Raw genomic sequence first — 17,957 nt, forward strand, 5'->3', positions numbered from 1 at the left:
TTTTTTAATTAATGCCTCTCTTCTCCATCCAACTGTAAACTCTATCAGGACAGAGGTTATGTCTGTTTTTGCTCCTTTCTAGCCCGGCCACCAAGACAATGCCTGGCACACACTCCAGGTATCCAATTAGCACTTGAAGAATAACTGAATGAGAGCATGAATGAGCGCCCCAGGCCTCCTGTTTACTGGTATCCTGGGGGCACAAGGCAAGACCAGCTCAGGGCTCTTGGGAGGCCCTGTGGGTGTGGTCAGGGCCCTAAGTGGGGAGGTGGCAGGGCTGGGAGGGGAAAGGACCTGAGCCCACAGAGCCCCCCATGTCACGACTTTACCCAGGTTATCTCATCTCATTGTCACGGCCACCACTTGACTTGAGAATTACTATCCCATCTTAGAGCTGAGAGAACTGAGGCCAGGAAGTAAGCTTCTCCAAGTCACACTGTAAGCAAGTCTGTAGTCAGACCTAGTCTTTCTAATTCCAAAGTTTATGCTCTTTCTGCTCTGCCCCAACTGCCCTGGCCTGGACAATTTCTAACCCAGCTCTACCACTGATTTCCTGTGTGACCTTAGGCAAGTTACTGCCCTCTCTGAGCCTCAGTTTCTCCATATATAAAATACAGAGGTTGGAACAGATGTCTTATCCCCTTTCCAGTTCTGAGATGTCTAAGATTTTAAGAGTCTATGCTTCTAAATTTATAAACTCGCCTAATGGGTGTTAAAGTGCCTAGCTCAAGGTCAAACACATACCAGACAATTCATAAGTGTTCATTTCCTCCCTCCCTTCCTCCCAATTCCCTGTTTCAAAGAGTCTCTGCTTTGCAGCCTTCCCAAGGCCACCTATGCTGTCCTGGTTATTTCAGAAGCCCTAGAGCACTGCTCCTCCCACCGCATCCCACCCCTCAACCCACCGCGCTTCAGCGAAGCCTCGGCAGCTCTGACATCCATGCCTGCAGCCTGCAGTCCTCCGATGGCCATTCTAGCTGTGCTCCCCAGAGAGGCCCACACCTCCCTGCACCCACTCCCTTCTGCCTCCACCTTGGTTTGTGTGCAGCACTGTGGGGAGAGAGAAGGAAATGGTGGGAGATGAATGCACACATCCTGAGTACCTAGTACCAGGGGCTAGACCAGGCTCATTGAACCCTTGCAAAGAGCCTTTGTTCTCCCCATTTCAGAAAAGGGAAGAAACTCAGGCTAAAAGGGGTTAGGAAATTGCCCAAGATCACACACCCAGCATGTGGCAGAAGTGGGGCTCTCTCTGTCCAACCCCGAGGCATATACACTTTGCCAGCCCAGGGGATGCTGAAGCCTCGGGCAAAGGCACATTCTGCACCACCAGCTATTCCCTTGCAAGCACCTTTTTTTTCTCCCCCACATCTGTGTAACTTTGAATTTGCAGCCCTAGTGACTTAAGCCCATCAGTCTCTCTCTGACCACCCCCTCCTGCCTCTCCTCATTATTCCCTCCAAAGCATCAGACTACAAAATATTCATAAATTGTCCCCAGTGTTTCCAAAAGGATGGCATGGCCTCAGCCACTGCACCAAGGAAACAACTCATGAGGTTGACTCCATCCTATCTAGTGGAAGCAGCCAGATGTTCCAATAAATATAGTCCTCCCAATGGTACCAAGAAAGAAGGGTAAGCCTTCCTCCCCGGCTCACAGCTGCTGCCCGTGAGGGCTTTCCTAAAATCTGACTCGGGTAAGACGTGAACACCACCAGGCACCAGGCACCCCGGATATGATCAGGGCCCTAGCTGGGGAATGATGGGCAAGGGATGCCTGCATTTTCTGAAGGCTCCTCCTGAAAGCCTTGCCCTGGAGGAGTGCAGCAGGATGAGTTGAGGGGAAGGGGCTTTGTGGGAACGGCGTCAGCTATGCTCTGTGAAGCAGCCTGAACAGGGAACTGAGGTGAGAGTAAAATTCCTGGCGGGCTGTTTCTGGTGCCCACTGTTTCTCTCGCCTTGATCTGCCCTTGCCTGGGATGGAAAAGAAGTCCCCAGGGATGGAGTGGTTGGCCAGCTCTCTCTTTGGGAAGGGTCACCCCTGAGCATGAGGTCAGGTGAAGCCAGCTGAAGGTGACTAGAATCCTGGCCAGCTCCCCGCAAACCTCAGCCTGAATTTGTGTCCCCAGGATGCCCTCCAGACCCCCCAGAGGGAATACACCCCCCCCCCCCCACCAGCCATGCTCTCATGGCTTCCTGGACTTCTCTTCTTATCGTGACTTCACTAATTATCCACAGAACTTGACTGCCCACCTCCCCCCAGCAGACTGTGAATCCCACAGGCAGGGAGCCCATCTGCCTCGTTCACGGTGGTATCCCCATCCCCAGCACCTCCGCCAGGTCTGACATGTAGAAAGTGCTCAGTAAAAATCGATAGAATGAATGTTACCCACAGAGAGGAAACCATGGCCTGGTGCGGGCTGACGGGAGCTGGCAGAGGCCAACCCCCCACACCAGGCCCCAAATGGCCCCTGCACTGGACTAGATGGGAAAACATAAAGGGCGACAACCACAGGCACGTAGTAGGCATGCAATTCAGGTTTGTTGACTCTATGCTGGAATCTGGAAAACCACCCAGAGGGTGCCATTCACGCCCCAGCTGTGGGACAGTTGTGACAGGCCATCCTGCCAGCTTTCAATCACTTAAACAAGGTTGTCATCACTCTGTGAGTGAGCATGGGGGGGGTGGGGTTTGCATGTGTGCTCAACTCTAAAACTCATAAGAAACACAGAGTCTGTGCCAACCAATCTTCTCCCCGACACGTTACATGTGAAGCACAATATAGGCGCCTTCGTTTCTGTTTATATAGCATGAGTAACACATCCTCGTCCACTAACTCACTGGTCCTCTCCGCAGCCCTGGCAGTAGACATTATCACCACCATTTACTGAGGAGGACGGTGTGGCCGGCTTTTAAGGTCACACAGTGAGCATATGGCTGAGTCACGGCTCAAACCCAGGACTTCTGGCTTCTTTAGCACCGGCCTGCCTCGGTCGTGCTCCTTGTCACACCACAATCTCATCACCAGTGACCTGCCCAGGCCAGAGCCCTGTATCTCACACTGAGCTTGCTATGAGCAGCAGCACGGGGTCTGGGGTGGAAGGGAGATGAAGCAAGAAAGCAGCAAGCGATCCGGCAACTTTCCCCCAAACTCACATCTCCCTAGAGCAGGCAGCGAGCTGGGCTATAAAGACCATTGATCCAGATGGACACCGAACCAGCTGGGTGACCTTGGGCAAATTCTTACCCCCCTGAGCCTCGCCTGCTTTCTCAGGTCTGTGGAGATGACCAAATTAAATAAAGAGTGAGAGCTCCCGGTATCTAGTGAAGGAGTCTCCGTTCCTCTGTGGCCTTGTGCAGCATCTCAGAAATCACAGGACTCAAGAACAATCCTTTTCTTCCCTTGACCTATGTGCTAGCTGTGGCATTCTGTCTCCTCCCTCCCCAGAAGAGTCCAGTCCCGCTGTGTTCAGGCAGCAAGGCCGGCACCAGGACTCTGTGCAGAAAGAAAGCTGGGCAAGTTCCCCTGCCCCCTGCCAGCAGCTAATGGCACTGCCCAGAGGACAGCCCTCAAATGCAGTTCTCGCTCCATCTCTCCCCTCCAAAGCCAATGGAAATGACTTTGAAAAGTATTCCAGGAGACCAGAGGTCCAGCGTGGAAAGGGGTTTTCCCAAAAATCTGGGAGTCAGCAGGAGGCAGCTGTCCCCATCTCGTTGCCACTAAGAGGCTCTCATGAATGGGGTGCCTTCCCAAGGAGAGCTGTGCCAGGGCAAGGAACAGTTACTGTCCCCGGGAATGGCCTCCAGGGAAGGCTGGAATCCTGTCAGGCTCTTTGGCTTTTCTCCAGATCGTGCTCACACGTGACGGTCCCCAGGGGTCTGCCACCCCACTGTGTGTCTAGCTGTCTCCTCCCAGAGCTGCGAGAGGCCTGGCAAGAGAGAGGCCACGAGATGGGCTCCCACGGTGGCAGCAGAGGAAGACTGCTACTTCTACCCGGGCCACAGGAGAGCAGTGGACTTGAGCTCCCAAACCACTGGGATCTCCTGCTTGGTTTCTGTCGCCCTAGTCCTCCTGGAGCCTGGAGGACTCAGAAAGGCCCCCGTCAGCAGGAGCTCCCCTAGCCCCTGCACCCAAATAAGGGAGGCCCAGCTGCCACTACATCTACTCTGCCCATCCCCCTCGCTCGCTCACAGTTAGGCAGGGCCTACCACGACCGGGTCAAATGTCCCCTGCACCCCACCACCTCCTCCTAGCTCAGGTGCCTGGTGGTCTGGAGCACACACTTCAGCACGTATGGCCCACAGAGTCACAGAATAGTAGATCCAGAAGGGGCCTTGAAGATAATCTCATTTAACCTCCTCCTTGTATAAAATGAGGATGCTAAGATCCAGAGACGTTAAGAGATGTGTCAAAGGTCACACGGGAGAGGCCCCGAGTCCCACATAGCATATGGTTGGGTATTCATTAAATAGTGGGCTCAGGCCCCACTCACTGACGGATGGAAGGACTGCCAGGGAGGGCTTGAGAGTGCGAACAAGCCCCTGTCACCACGAGGCCCTGGGCGCGCCCCTGGAGGCTCTCTGGGCTGCTGCTCTCTGCCTCCGACCTGGAATTGAACTCACAACCCACACAGAGCAGGGCCTCACCTGAGAAAGGTGGGGACAACCCTGGACTCCCGGTTTAGCACAGGTCTGAAAATAGAACAGTACTCAGTAACAAGAGACCTCTGGGGGTGGGACTCGCTCCCCCTGCTCCATCACGGACCCCCTGTACCACCCTGGACTCTGCCTACTCAGAGTCACCAGACCCTGACACTCATGGGCTCAGTGTCCCCTGGTGTCGGTCAGGATGGAGCCGGAGGGCCATGGGTGTAGCCCCAGGACACTCTCTCCACCCCAGCTCTGGGCTGGCTTCCAGCCTGGGTGGCAGATGGAGGCAGGGAGACAGCACCGCAGCACTGCCATTCCCCCCCCCCCCCCGCCACCCCCCTACTGCCACCACCCACCTCCCTGCCCGAAATCCACCTCCTCCTCTCTGTGCTGGCCAGCCCAGCCCTCCTGTAACCGAAGGCTTTGTGGAAGTGAAAAAATAGATCTTCTAGGTTTGCGTTTCCATAACAGCCAGTAGGTCTCCGCAGAGTTTGCCAAACAAAGGTGTGGGTAACGGGGAGCTGGGTTCAGGTGGTTCCTTCAAAGAGACTCTCAGGAGAGGACTAGGTGTAGCTTAGGGCACAGCAGCTCTCAGAGCTCAGCAAGGTGCTTGCTTTGTCTCCAAAAGGCTAAAGAAAGGGCCATCGTCGTCGTCAAAGGGGCACCTGAGCTACCCTAATTATCGTGCGTCCCCCTGAACAGGCAGACACACCTGCAGTCCCTTCCTGGACCTGCCGCTTCGGCTACTCTCTGAGCGCGGGTTCCACTCACTCGTAAAATGATATAGCAACGGCTTCACATTTCACCTGCTTCACAAAGTTGAGAGGCTCAAACGGGAGAGCACATGAAAATGTTCTTTATTGGGAAAGAAAACTAATATTCACCACGAGCACTTATGGCACCGTGAGCATGATATTTTCTTCTTGAGTTCTCACAACGCTCCTACGTGCTCCATATTATCACTATCCTGACTAGCTAAGAAAACTGAGGCTCAGAGAGGTTCAGTGATGTGCCCAAGGACACACAGCTAGTCATAGTAGAACCAGGGTCAGAACCCAGAATCTGACTCCAAAGCCAGTGCTCCTTCTCGCAACACCAAACCCTCTCAACAAAAGAAACAAATGTTGCTTTTTATGAAGAGGCCAGTGAGTCTTCAGAACAAATTCCACCCTCAGGCAGTTGTGCAGTCGCCCCTACTGTTAGACTCGCCCATTCGCCCTGGGAAGGCCACTGGTCAAGTCCAAGCCAACTCCCCAATGTCTTGAGAGATCCTACAACACAAGGGCAACCCAGGGCCAAGACTCACAGTCCGTGCCTTGGCGGCTGTGTGTCATCATGATGCTTGTTGGTTTTGCAGTTCGACGGAGGTTCCAACGATTGTCAGTTCATGAAACCCATCCAATGAGGAAACACAGAATCACGCAACTTGGGGCTGAACAGGGGCCTCTGAGAGTAAGTTCCAGCTCCTCTTTGGATGGCTGAGGAAACTGACATCCAGAAGTCAGTCACATGTTGTAGGTCAAAAGCAAGTCAGTGGCCAAGTCTGGAGCAGAATCCACCGTCCTCGACTCCCAGTCCAAATCCCTGTTCTTCACGTTCCAGCCGCCCTGACATCAGTCAGCTTCACGGCCCCCCGAGGGCCAGGTGTGGGCCTAGAGTCTCTGCTCTCTTGGCTTAGGAAGAGCAGGGATAGTAGGTAAGAGGGGTGTATCGCAGCCAGGAATGAAATGAGTTGGTTGGCCTCCTGCACTAAATCATAAGCCTAAGTTTTAAGCATTGAAAGGTCAATGTGTGAAAGCAGCCCACCCCCAACAGGGAGGCCTGGGAAGTTCTCCTGAGGCAGCAGTGGCCCCTTCTGGCCCCCTGGCTGTAGTCAGAGGAGGCTGAACTCTTCATCCCAGTTCAGGCTGCCCCTCAGCCATCGCCATGACAGCACCGGAGCACCTTGACCTGGACAGTCTCATGTTCACCCCTCCCCTTCCAGCCCGGCTGAGAGCTTGCCTCTACTCTGTCCCCATCAATCGGCAGCCTCCCGTCCCACTTTTGCTTCCTTTGGTTAACAACTCATCTCTGCCTTTTTTTCTTTTCACCTTGGTGCATGTGCACAGCATCTCTCACGCATTTGTGTGTCAAGTTTGTCCTCCCCCAAACTGCATGGTCCCTGAGGACACGGTCTGTGTCCCTGTTTCTACCAGAGCCCCTGCCAAAGTCTGCGTGCAGCGGGCAGCACAAGGCTGTCTGTTCAACACTTGCTGATGTGCCAGTGACCTGTCCTGGGGGAGGAGAAAGGCAGGGGAAAGGGGAAGCTGGATAACCCACCAACTGGAGAGGAAACCTGCTGAGCCTGCCCTAGGTGCCAGACACTGCTCATACTTTCCAGACGCTCTCTCCACAATCCCTATGAGATAGGTACTTTGATTTCCCACTTTACAGACAGGGAGACTGGATCAAAGATGTTAAGTAATTTGTCTAAATCCACATGATTAGTAACTAGTAGAGCTAGACTTTCAGTGCAGTTTTACCTGATGCTAAGCCCACACTCTGTGGTTGTCACAGCAGGCAAGCTCCTTGAGGACAGGGACTTGGTGGTTATGTGTGTGTGTGTGTGTGTGTGTGTGCGCGCGCGTGTGTGTGTGTGTTCCGTTTGTTTCTGCTGCTGTATCCTCAATGCCTAGGATTGTGCCAGGCACAGAGGAGACACTCTCTACCTATTTGCTGAACGAAGAAACAAAGGAATGAATGGATACCATGCTGCCTCTCCTTAGCAGGACAGAGCAAGGGCTTCTGATGCCAGGTTACTGGTTACTCTGTTTCCAGGAATCTCGGACAACTGTTTGTTCCTCTCTCCACCCAGAAAAATACCCAAGAAACTAAGGCTCGTCCAAAGGCCATGTGGCAGATGGCTGGGTTAACTAGGCATGGGGGGTGGCGGGGGGGCGGTTAGGTAGACACAAAAGACTGGACAATGTGAGGGATTTAAAAGGTTCTCAGTGCCCTGTGACCTGCTGATTTGGGGCCACTCTCTGGCCCCTTTGGGTCTGGCTCCTCCCCCACCCCAGGCTCCCTCCTCCCCCACCAAGCACCCCCACTGCCTTGACTGAACTGTACTGAAACTGGCCACATCCCTATTGAGCAGAGAAACTAACAGTTACGCCACCCACTCCAGCCCCATCCGAACCCTCCAGAGTCTGCTCTGGGCCCTAGGGCTAGCTGCTTTTCTCCACATTCCAGCCAAAAATAATATGAGAACGAAGCTGTTTGGTGGAGACTTAATCTAATCTTCATTGCTTCAGTTTTAAAATATCCTGCCTGGTTTAGGGTTTCTTATTACACACAGGGATGTGTTTTTAGTGAGATAGGTCTTAGCAGAACCCTCCTTCTTGTAATTAGAAACCCAGGCAGGCAGGGCCTGTGGTGAGCTATCCAAGCCAAACAGCAGATCCCCCTCAAGACAACACGTTGGCAGCAAGCTCTTCCCGAGCTGCCCAAGGGCTTGGTTCTCCCTCACTCCTGGGGGATCTGGACTGAGGAAAAGCCTAGCTCTAGTAGAGCTTCCAACTCCCTCCACCCTCATCCTGTGTGTCCCAGCTCTCACCCCTGATCACACTGGAAACTAAGATGCTGCCCGAGACTGCTGGAGAAGGATACGTGGATGAAAAAATTTCCCCAAGAGGTTCCCCCGGAGAAGGGAGAATTAAAGGCAAGCATTCTGCTGAAGCCTGTCTCCAGTATCAGGGCTAGCTTTAAAAACTCAGGCGCCGGAACTGAAGGAGGCTCCCAGTGCATGTACACTTTTGTGTAAGTACTGGGTGTAACTTCTCGGGCTTTCTGGCCCAGAACCTGCTTTGATCTGCCAGCATGGAGACTGCTAAGTGAGGTTCAAGCTGCGGCTAGCTCCAGACCAGCATCCATCCCCCCCAGCCCCGGCCCCAGCCCCAGCCCAACCAGATGTCACACACCAGTCCAGGCTCTGGCCTCTTCTTCCCAATGACATAAAGAAAAGAGGCCGAATTTCTGACCAGTCAGATTCTGTGTTCGTCTGATGCATGAAAGCTCGTCCAGGTAGAACCACTGGGGATAAACACGCTGGTTCCCCCAGCTCCAGCTTAATTGCTTTTCCTGGAAAAGTGCAGGTGGATTTTGGAATCACAGCAGGGACTTCAAATTCTAGGATATAAGAAAGGTAGGAGTTTAGCCCCTTCACCCAAGTCTAAGAACTCCTGAGAGTTGTGGGGAAAGGCTCTGGCGCCAGGCAGGGCAAGAAAACACAATGAAAAAAGTGACTTTCTGCTGCTCAGAAGCTTCCTCTCTCCCATTTCCTTTATTATTTAGAGTGAGGAATTCAAGAATTCATGCAGCAGTCACCTCTCAGGGCCTAGCGAGGAATTCGTGTGATGCATTCCACTTTACAGAGGAAGAAACTGAGATCCGGAAGCTAACTGACCCACTGTAGTCATGAAGCCAGACAGTGACAGGGTATAAAACTCCAGGTCCCCAAACTCCAGCCTAAACACTACTCAGCACGCTGACCTGCCTGCTTTGATTACCTCCTTCCTCCCTTTCCCACCAGGTATTAGATTTAATTAAATTAGCAGATCCCCATCGCAACAAGCCTGGCCATGCTGTCTGGATGGGACCCAGCCAGTGCAGTGCCTCCTTCTAAATTCTGCTTCTCAACATAATTCAGTCTTCAATAAGTCACGGATCTCATGTGAAGTGTTTTATACAAAGCATGGTGTGTTGGTTAGAATCAAGGCTAACAGTGGCTCATGATGATTTCACTTCCCCTGTAACTTCCTCTGTGGCATCATTTTCACCCTCTCCAGATTCTGATCTGCATTTTGTTTGATCCAGACATTGTGCTTCACATGCCGGCACCTCGGGCAATTGCATCACACATTTATATATAACTTACAGCATCGCTGTCCTGGTGCCACACGGCACAGGAAAAACGAAAACTTATAACAGCATTTCTCACCTTCCTTGAACTAATTTAGAAAATGTGCTCCAAATTAAATAAATCGGGAACAAAAGTTTGAAATTGGAGATAGAATTTCAGAAGGCAGGGGGTGGGGGCTAAATAAATAACAAGGAAATCTTGCAACATGTTGGAAGCCTATAAATTTTATAGGTTGTTTCTTTAATAAAAACAAGTTCAATTGCTAACAACATAGTATTATTAACCTGCTAACATTTAAAAATCTAATTTGGCCTGCTCTGCTGCTGTTTTCTGTTGCACATTGCATCCACCCAGGGTAAGGAAGTCAGGTTGATGGGTTTGGTTTGGTTTCTAAACCAGGCTAATAGAGAGCCCTTTAAAACCCAGTCTTTTTGCTTTCTAGGCATGCCTTGGTCCCTAATGAGTTACAGGCCCAGGTTGAAGATGGACATGGCAGAAAGAAATTTAACACACACGCTGGTGCACCCATAAACATCAAGGCCAAGGGAGAAGAGGTATGTTTCCAGTTAGGCTGGAACTCCATGAATTCAGGATTCTCCACTCACAAGACAGTAATTCTCCTTATTTCATCACTAACTTACTTCAAATGTGTTTATACAATTTATTGCTACTGAACTTCCAGGCAACTGGTGTAGAGTTAATGAAACCCAGCTTGGAGAAGCTTTGAGCTTTGAACAACTAACCACAGTTTAAATGGTTATGACATGCGGTCAAAGCCACAGCCCAGCCCCACTGCAGTTTCTGTGTTAGGACCTAGTCAAAAACCTTGTTATCTCACCTTTTGTGCCAAATCGATTGAAAAAGGAAAAAGCGTTGAAAAACAGCCTTCCATGTTTCTTCTCAAGGTTTCCAGCCTTTCTCCCTGACATTTTAACACATCTATCTCACTGAATGCAAGGCAAAACCCCTCCCCCAGTCCGGAGTAAATATTTTAGTTGCAGTTTCAATGGGCAGCCAGTTGATATCCTGAAATCCAGTTTGAGTATAATTGAACAGGGTCAGGCCTACATCAAGCAATGTGGAGAGCGGGGTGTCAGGGGGAGGCACCAAGCAACATTTAAAGTCAGACTCAGTGAAAATGCAAAAGGCAATACAGGAATGTACAGATGGCACTGGACTGGAAAAGAAGTGAACTCGTCTTTCCGAATGACTTGGACATTGATTTTTATTAATCCTCATTGTGGCACGGCATCCACCCCCAAGCTCTGTCCATCTGGGAACTCCAGGAGGCTCCCTCTTTTTAAACAGACCCATCTTGGAAGAGTAAAGGGGAGGTACTGGACTTGCCAGTGCCGCACAATAAAAGCCCTTTTTGAAAGCAGCACTTTCATTAACTTAAAGCAATCTATAGACTTAAAAGCAGAGAGCAGTAAACTCCCAGAAAGGATCATAAAACAGCCAGTCTCAAGTTGGGTACACTTCAGTGCAATTTGCACGAGGCATTTTACTGTGAGCGGCGGCCGGGCCCATCTCCCTCCGGTAACCCCCTGCCCCTTATTCTGAGTAGCTTCTCTTTCTCTCGGCTTTCATGCCTTTCGCGCTCACAAAGGGGAGGCGGTGACCGGGGAGTCTCCGTGGGGTCAGGGCTCCCTCCCGCCCTCGGGCTCTCGGCGGGAGAGAGAGCGCACGAATTCCAAGCCTGCAAAACAACAGCCTCGGAGCTGGGCCGCCGGGCGGTTGCCGCACCCCAGGCCGCCGCGGCCACTCGTGGGTCGCTCGTCTTCTGCGTCCCAGAAGCGCCGTCTGGCTGCCCCAGCAAGGGGTGCGAGGGGTGCGGAGGGCTGAGAGGATGGGTTCGAGATTGCAAAGGAGAAATTTCAAATCTTCCTCCCCTTCACCCCACCCCCCCCACACCCCCAACACACTCTGCTTCCCTAGTGGCCCGAGGGATAACCTCCCTTCCAAGTTGGGACTTCTCTCCCACCCCCGAGCTAGGCCAAAGCCAAGCTGGGTGCAGCTCGAGTGGGATGTCACGGGTCCAGAGACAGGAGACCTTCCCTACCTTCCCCCTAAGGTCCTGAAGCCTCAGGAAGGCCAGAATGGCAGGGCAGGCGGGAGGGCTAGGGACTAGGGCTTTGCGTAATGCAGCTTGTGTTTGGACACCATCATTTTCTCAGATTTGGGGAGGAGGAGATAGTCTAAATCTGCCTAAAATGCGAAGCTTTCGGTTTCCACTGGTTGGAAAACACTTCACCACGCTGCAGGAGTCCCGGAACAAGTCGGGTAAGAGCAGGGGACCCCGAGTTTCCCCCTTTCCAAGGAGGAACGTCGCACCCGCGGCCCGGCGAGTGGGCTTCCGGGCCGGGCCTGGGGGAAGTGCAGGCAGCGCCTGCGAGTCAACAGCTGACGGCACCGGTCAGGGCGCCCGAGTTCGAGCCCGCCCTGCCCTCGGCCGCAGCCCGGAATCCCCAGGCCCGGTGTGACGCCTCGCTGCTAGCGCCCCCCGCGCAGGCCGCGGCCCCTGCGGGCCACCGCACACGCCGGGCGGCCGCGCTGCGCCCGCAGACTCCCAAGTGACTTCCGGAGCCCGCCGAGCCACCAAGTCGGGTCCTCGGATCCACCCCGAGCCCTGCGAGGCTGCCCTATCGCTTCGCCCAGAACATCCCTTCGATTTGTCCGCTTCCCGGAATCTTTCTCCTAGGACCGGGTCCTGCGCTCCTTAACTCCTCTTCTCCAGATCCTATTTCGGGGAGAAGCAGCAGGAATTCGGGGCTCCCTGCCATAGCTCCTATCAACTACTTTCATTGCCTACCTAAACGCTTTTCAACCCACGGAGGGTGGGGACTCGCGCGCGCGACCCTCCCCAAATTCCAACAGCTTCAACCGCCCCCCCCCCAAAGTCATGAACCCGTGGATAAATCCTAAAAACGCCACCAGTTCCTCCGATTCCAGCCTCAGATGTAACCTCGGGCCCCGAAGTCCAGCACCCCCACCCCCAGCTCTGGCCAGGGTGTAGATTCGATCCCTAAGCTACTCAGCGGCCCTTCGATCCCGCTTCTGAAAACAGCGCGGATCCTAAAAACCCAAACTCTAGCCTGGCCCTGAAGCCCAGCCCTAATGCACAATCACCACCACCCTTCGCCCCACTCCCAGTCCTAGCCCGTGTCTCCCCACCACGCCGGAACCTCCGGCTCTCCCGCTGAGAGCCCCCGGAAAAGGCGGCCCGCTTTGCTCGTTTCTTCCTCGGGAACGGGAGTCAGGAGAGCCCGGCACGCCTAACCCGAAAGAAACGCAAACTTTGCGCGGCAGACTCGGAACCCTGCCCCATCCCCCTCGGCTCTCTGCTTTTGGGCGCTTTCCGTCCTCCCTCTTACGTTCTCATGCCCTAGTTCTTGAACCAGGAGGGCTCTCTATTCCCGAACCTCGCCGAGGGCCCCTACGCCTCCGCACACCTCGCCAAAGACTCCCAACAAACCGCGGAAAGCCAGTGACCCCACAAATTATTGCTCCTCCCGCGGTTAGGGTCCCCAAGCCCAGCCCCTGCGATCCCAGCTTCCCTGACCCACAGATCGTGCTCCGCTGTTGCCGCGGATCCGCCTGCAAACCCCCACTCGCCCTGGCTCCCCAGGCCGGGCGGGACGCGGCCGCGGCTCCCGGACTCCAGCCACCCGACCCGAGTGTGGGGCTGCTCCCACTTCCAGCCGCTCGAAGGCAGCTCCAAGCTGCTGGAGCCGAGTAAGAGCCGGCCCAAAGGGCGACCGAAGCCGGGAGAAAGCAAGCCAACCTGGAGCCGGCCCGCGGTTCCCAGCCTCGCCCGCGGAGCGGAGCGCCCAGCCCGGAGCTGCCTGCACCCAGGCTCCGGCCCGCGCGCGAGTCCCTACTCGGGTCCCCGGCGCTCCCGGCGCGCAGCTCCCTGCCCGCCCGACCGCTACGGTGTCCTGGGCCCGCGGCGGTCCGAGTCCGCAGCCCCGCTCCTCGCACCCGCGGACAATGCGCGCCGGCCACGGGCCCGAGCGAGGCGAGGCGGCGGCGGCGGCGGAGTTGCGCGCTGGCCGGGCCCGGGCGCGGGCGGGCCGCGCGGCTCCGGCCGCCTCCTTCCCCGGCCTCGCCGCCACTCGCGCTGCTTCGCTCCGCGCTCTCCCGGCGCTTCCCCAGCTTCTCCGCACGCTCCCGCCGTCCCTCGCTGCTCCCTGCCTCCCTCCTCCCTGCTGCCTCCCTCTCTCTCCTCCCTGCTGCCTCCCTCTCTCCCTCTCTCCTCCTTGCCCTGTCGCAATGAATAATACTCTGGCTTGGGGACTGGAATAAAACACACGCGCTCTGAGGCAGCCGCCCGCAGCAGCAGCAGCCGCCGCCGCCGCCGCCGCGCCGCCGCCGCCTGCAAAAGCGTCTCTGACATGGAAATGAATGACAGCTTACCTGATGCCAATCTTCATCAGACTGACACCGGCGTGACAACACAGCCTATACTTCCCAGCACTGCTCGGGACGTCAGCGGCACAGGGACCCGCCCCCCGGAGCCCCCCCCCTCACACACCTCCCCTCTCCCCACTCCCCCTTTCTCCCCACCCCCCCATCACCCCCACCCACTCCCGGCCCCGGCGGCTTCCAAGTCGGAGCAGCCGCTGGAGTGTCTCCCTCTGCTGGAGGCTCTTCTAAGACGTCGGGCTCGGGCCTGCTCCTGCCGGCAGCGGGGCAGCACAGCGCTGCAGAGACAGCCTCAGACTGCGAGGTCGCCTCGGACAGAGGAACGCAGCGGACCCCCAAGGAACTCGGGCACGCTGCCCCCGCCCCCAGGCCAAGTCCTCCTCGGTAAACAACCGAGGCTGAGTTTCAAGATGTCCTGGGCTCAGGGGATGGAAGTGAGGTGAAATTTTCTGTGGACCCCAAGAGAACGCCCCAGAAATTATGAAACTTAAAACTGGCAAGAAATCCTTCCCTCCACCCCCGCTCCTCCCCCACCCCCACCCCATTCCTGCCTGGCTGGCCTCATTTTTATGATTGCATTTGAATAATTCTCATTACCCTGGCCCCAGAAAAGGTGCTCAGATGACACTCTGGTTAGTTATTCCTATTCTCAAGAGCTCTTTCTGCTCTGGGCTTCCTGGGGCGTTGGGTTCACCGAGGGGGAGACTGAGTGAGACCGGGTGGGGCAGAGGGAGAGAGAAAAAGGTGCGGAGGCTTTGTCAGTAAATCACCTCTTTGCAAATGCCCGGAAGGTCTGTTTTAAGCCACTGCTATTTTCATTCTAAAAAGTCGCGGAGTTCTGGGGGTCGGTGGTGTAATGTAAGGGGGTGGGTGGGGGGAGGCCAGCTGAGCTGTTTCAGCCTGGCCCTGCTGGGGTGGCTTGCTCTGCTTCTGGGGGAAATTCACCTAAGTGGCTTCTAGGAGTAAGACCAGCGCAAGCATGTGTGGTCAGACACGTGCCTTCTTTTCATTCCACAAAGATTACAGTCCTACTAAGTGAGTGCCAGGTGGAGGCACCCAGACACCTACAGAGGCAGGCTAGCTTACTCTCACAACTTAGCACGTGGCCCTCCGCCCAAAGGGACAAGAAAACCCCTTCTTCCCCCATGAAATTTGCTCTTCGCTCCCCGTAGAGGAGCCATTTCAGCCACAGTCAGGCAGCGATTGATCCTCTGACCCCAGACCAGGCAGGGGGCCTGGATGAAGCCTAGACAAAGACACTGACGTAAGCAAGGAAAGCAGAAAGTGAAACCCAAGCAGGCCAGGTTTTCAGTAAAGAATTTGACTCAAGAGGTTGAAGCCTGCCCCTTCACTCTTTCCAGGCCTCTGGGTCATTCCTCATCTGCCTCTTTCACGGGCAAGGATGAGAGCCATTAGCTATGGCTCAGAGGAGGCAAGTGAGACCTTTTTTGTATCACATCCCAGATATAAGAAATACTGTTTGTCCAGATCCTCCCAGTCCCCCCCAGATTCAACCTCCAGAGTTGCTGTGGAAGAAACTTCACTGGAGCCCCCATCCTAGACGGAGTTAAATCCTCTCACCTTCACATAGAACCTCCAAAGACTTCACTATGTGTATTCATGTCACCCCAGCCTCTGATCTGTGGTCAGAAACTCTGGCTGCTGACAGCATAATCGCTATTATATATTATACACTGTATAATAATATAATAATAATGAATGCACTTGCCCTTTTTATGTAGTACAGAAGCAGCCAGATTCTCCAACCCAGAGGCTGGAGGTCAGACTGCCATAAACTCTCAGAGGGAAGCCCTCTTCAGATACAAGAGGGGGAGGGGAGATCCATTTGCCCTAGCCCAGGACCTCTAGAGGGAGAGTTTTCTCTCTTTCCCAGGGCTCCTAGTGAGTTGCTGTTGCTTGCAGAGTCTGAGGGGAGAATCTGGCTGAAAGTAAATACTTAACCTCATCAGAGAGGTGTCATTGAGCCGTAAATAGTACTGCAGGCAACAGCCGTGCATCGCTGATTCACACCTGTCACACCCTTCATTTTCTGAAATCTAGTTCGGTGCCCATCTCTTTTTCGGTGCAGTAAATCCATTGCCATGAGCTATTAATTTTTGGAGTCTTCTTAAATACTGTGATTTCTACTAATACCCTTTTGAGGCTTTAAAATGCACATTGTAATTTTAAATAAATATATCTTGCTTTGACTATTTTCGCAATTTGCAAAAGCTTAACAAATGATTATCTAAATGTAACCATTCTTCTTACAATCATTCAAAGCAAATATTTGTCCTGCACCCACCAGAAGCTCAGCTGTGTGCTAGAGCTAAGGATAAAGGGCAGAAGCAAAGAAGTTCAAGTACCAGCTCCTGTCCTCAAGGAGCTTCCATTCTTGTTGAAGAAGGCAAAGCACCAATATATAAAATGTTAAATAATAATAATACAAGGTCCAACAGATGACACGGCCAGTAAATGAACAAGTGAATTGACAATATGTCAAATTCCATGAGTTCCATATCTAAAAGCTGGCTTTGTGGGTGAATAGAGAAGGCACAGAGTGGAAATTAAGTCTGTAAAATTCACTTCAGACACTCTACTATCTCTCCCCCATCATCCTTCTGAGGATGAAGAAGAGGATGGAGAGGGGTACACATGTCGTGTAGGTCACCAGCACATCAACATTATAACCAACAGGAGTTCCTATCAATCCCAGTCATCTCTCTTAAATGTTGGAGATCGTAAGGCGTGGTTCTGGGCCATGTTCTCACTCTATCCACACTTGATTTTTCCTTAGTATAAGCAGCTAACAGCAGCCTGGGTTGTCCCCTCTGAGCCCTGGATATATATAATCAGTGGCATAACTGAATCCTGTCTATATCAGCCTATGAATACAAATTTAAGACTTGTCTGTATTAGTCTGCTTGGGCTGCCAAAACAAAATACCACAGACTAGGTGGCCTAAACAACAGTCATTTATTTTCTCACAATTCTGGAGGCTGGAAGTCCAAGATCAAGGTGCCAAGTGGGATTATTAGTTCCTGGTTAAACCTCTTTCCCTGGCTCGCAGATGGCACCTTCTTGCTGTGTCCTCACATGGCCTTTCCTTTGTGTGCACTGGAGAAAGAGAATGATCTCTGGTGTCTCTTTCTCTTCTTATAAGGGCACCAATCCTCTTGGATTAGGTATCCACCCTTATGACCTCATTTAACTTTAATTACCTTAAAGCCCATCTTCAAATGAGGTCACAGTGTGAGTTAGAGCTTCAACATGTGGGTTCAGGAGGGGCACAATTCAGTCCATAACACTGTCCATATGCTTGTTTCCTTTATTCTCAACTTACTTATTTTGGATGAATCTTGAAAGATTGTGAGTTCTTTGAGGATGGGGACAGTATCTTACTTCATCTTAGAATCCTTAGAACCTGGTACAGTGCTCAGTCCAGAAAATATATTAAAGAAATACTTGTTGAAATGAATGGAATGGAATTTATTTCTCCATCACTGCCCCAGTCCAGTTGAGGATAGGATGACTTATCACCAGTCACCTGGAGTGTTTTGATGATTTTCTAACTGGTCTAATGCCTCCAATAAGCCCAATACTTCCTACACACTATCACCAGAATGTTCTTCCTAAAACAAAGGTTGGCTCATACCTTGGCTTCCCCTCAAAATCCTCAGTCACCTTCCGCTGCTTATAAGATTTAGCCTAAAATGTTTATTGGGCCTTATGATAAAAAGGATGGCCTTCAATGCCACATTCCTTAGCATGGCATTCACACTCCTCCTCCTCACGTGGCCCTGTCCACCTTTCAGGCTCATCTCCTGTATTCCTGCCCACACCTCCCAACTCCACCTTCAGTGGTTGCAAGTACTGCCCATGGACTTCCTGTATGACAGTCCCTTGGGGAACTTCTTTACAGTTCAGGGCTCCTGGTTCCAGCCCTGGAGAAAGCTGGTCTAGAGGAGGCCCTGAGAATCTG

The 17,957-nt window shown here is 53.1% G+C and overlaps 1 protein-coding gene across 2 annotated transcripts in view; it reads right to left on the minus strand.

Moving 5' to 3' along the window:
- PKNOX2 (PBX/knotted 1 homeobox 2) overlaps positions 1-14,044 on the minus strand; it is a 256,121-nt gene extending 242,077 nt beyond the window's left edge. For both annotated transcript variants that reach the window (XM_057695958.1, XM_057695959.1), the window contains exon 1: positions 13,967-14,044. The gene's annotated coding sequence lies outside the window, so the exon portion shown is untranslated. The remainder of the gene's footprint in view (positions 1-13,966) is intronic.
- Between the last annotated feature and the right edge of the window lie 3,913 nt (positions 14,045-17,957).

Source organism: Hippopotamus amphibius, chromosome 9 (assembly GCF_030028045.1).
Source record: "Hippopotamus amphibius kiboko isolate mHipAmp2 chromosome 9, mHipAmp2.hap2, whole genome shotgun sequence".
Taxonomy (NCBI): Eukaryota; Metazoa; Chordata; class Mammalia; order Artiodactyla; family Hippopotamidae; genus Hippopotamus; species Hippopotamus amphibius.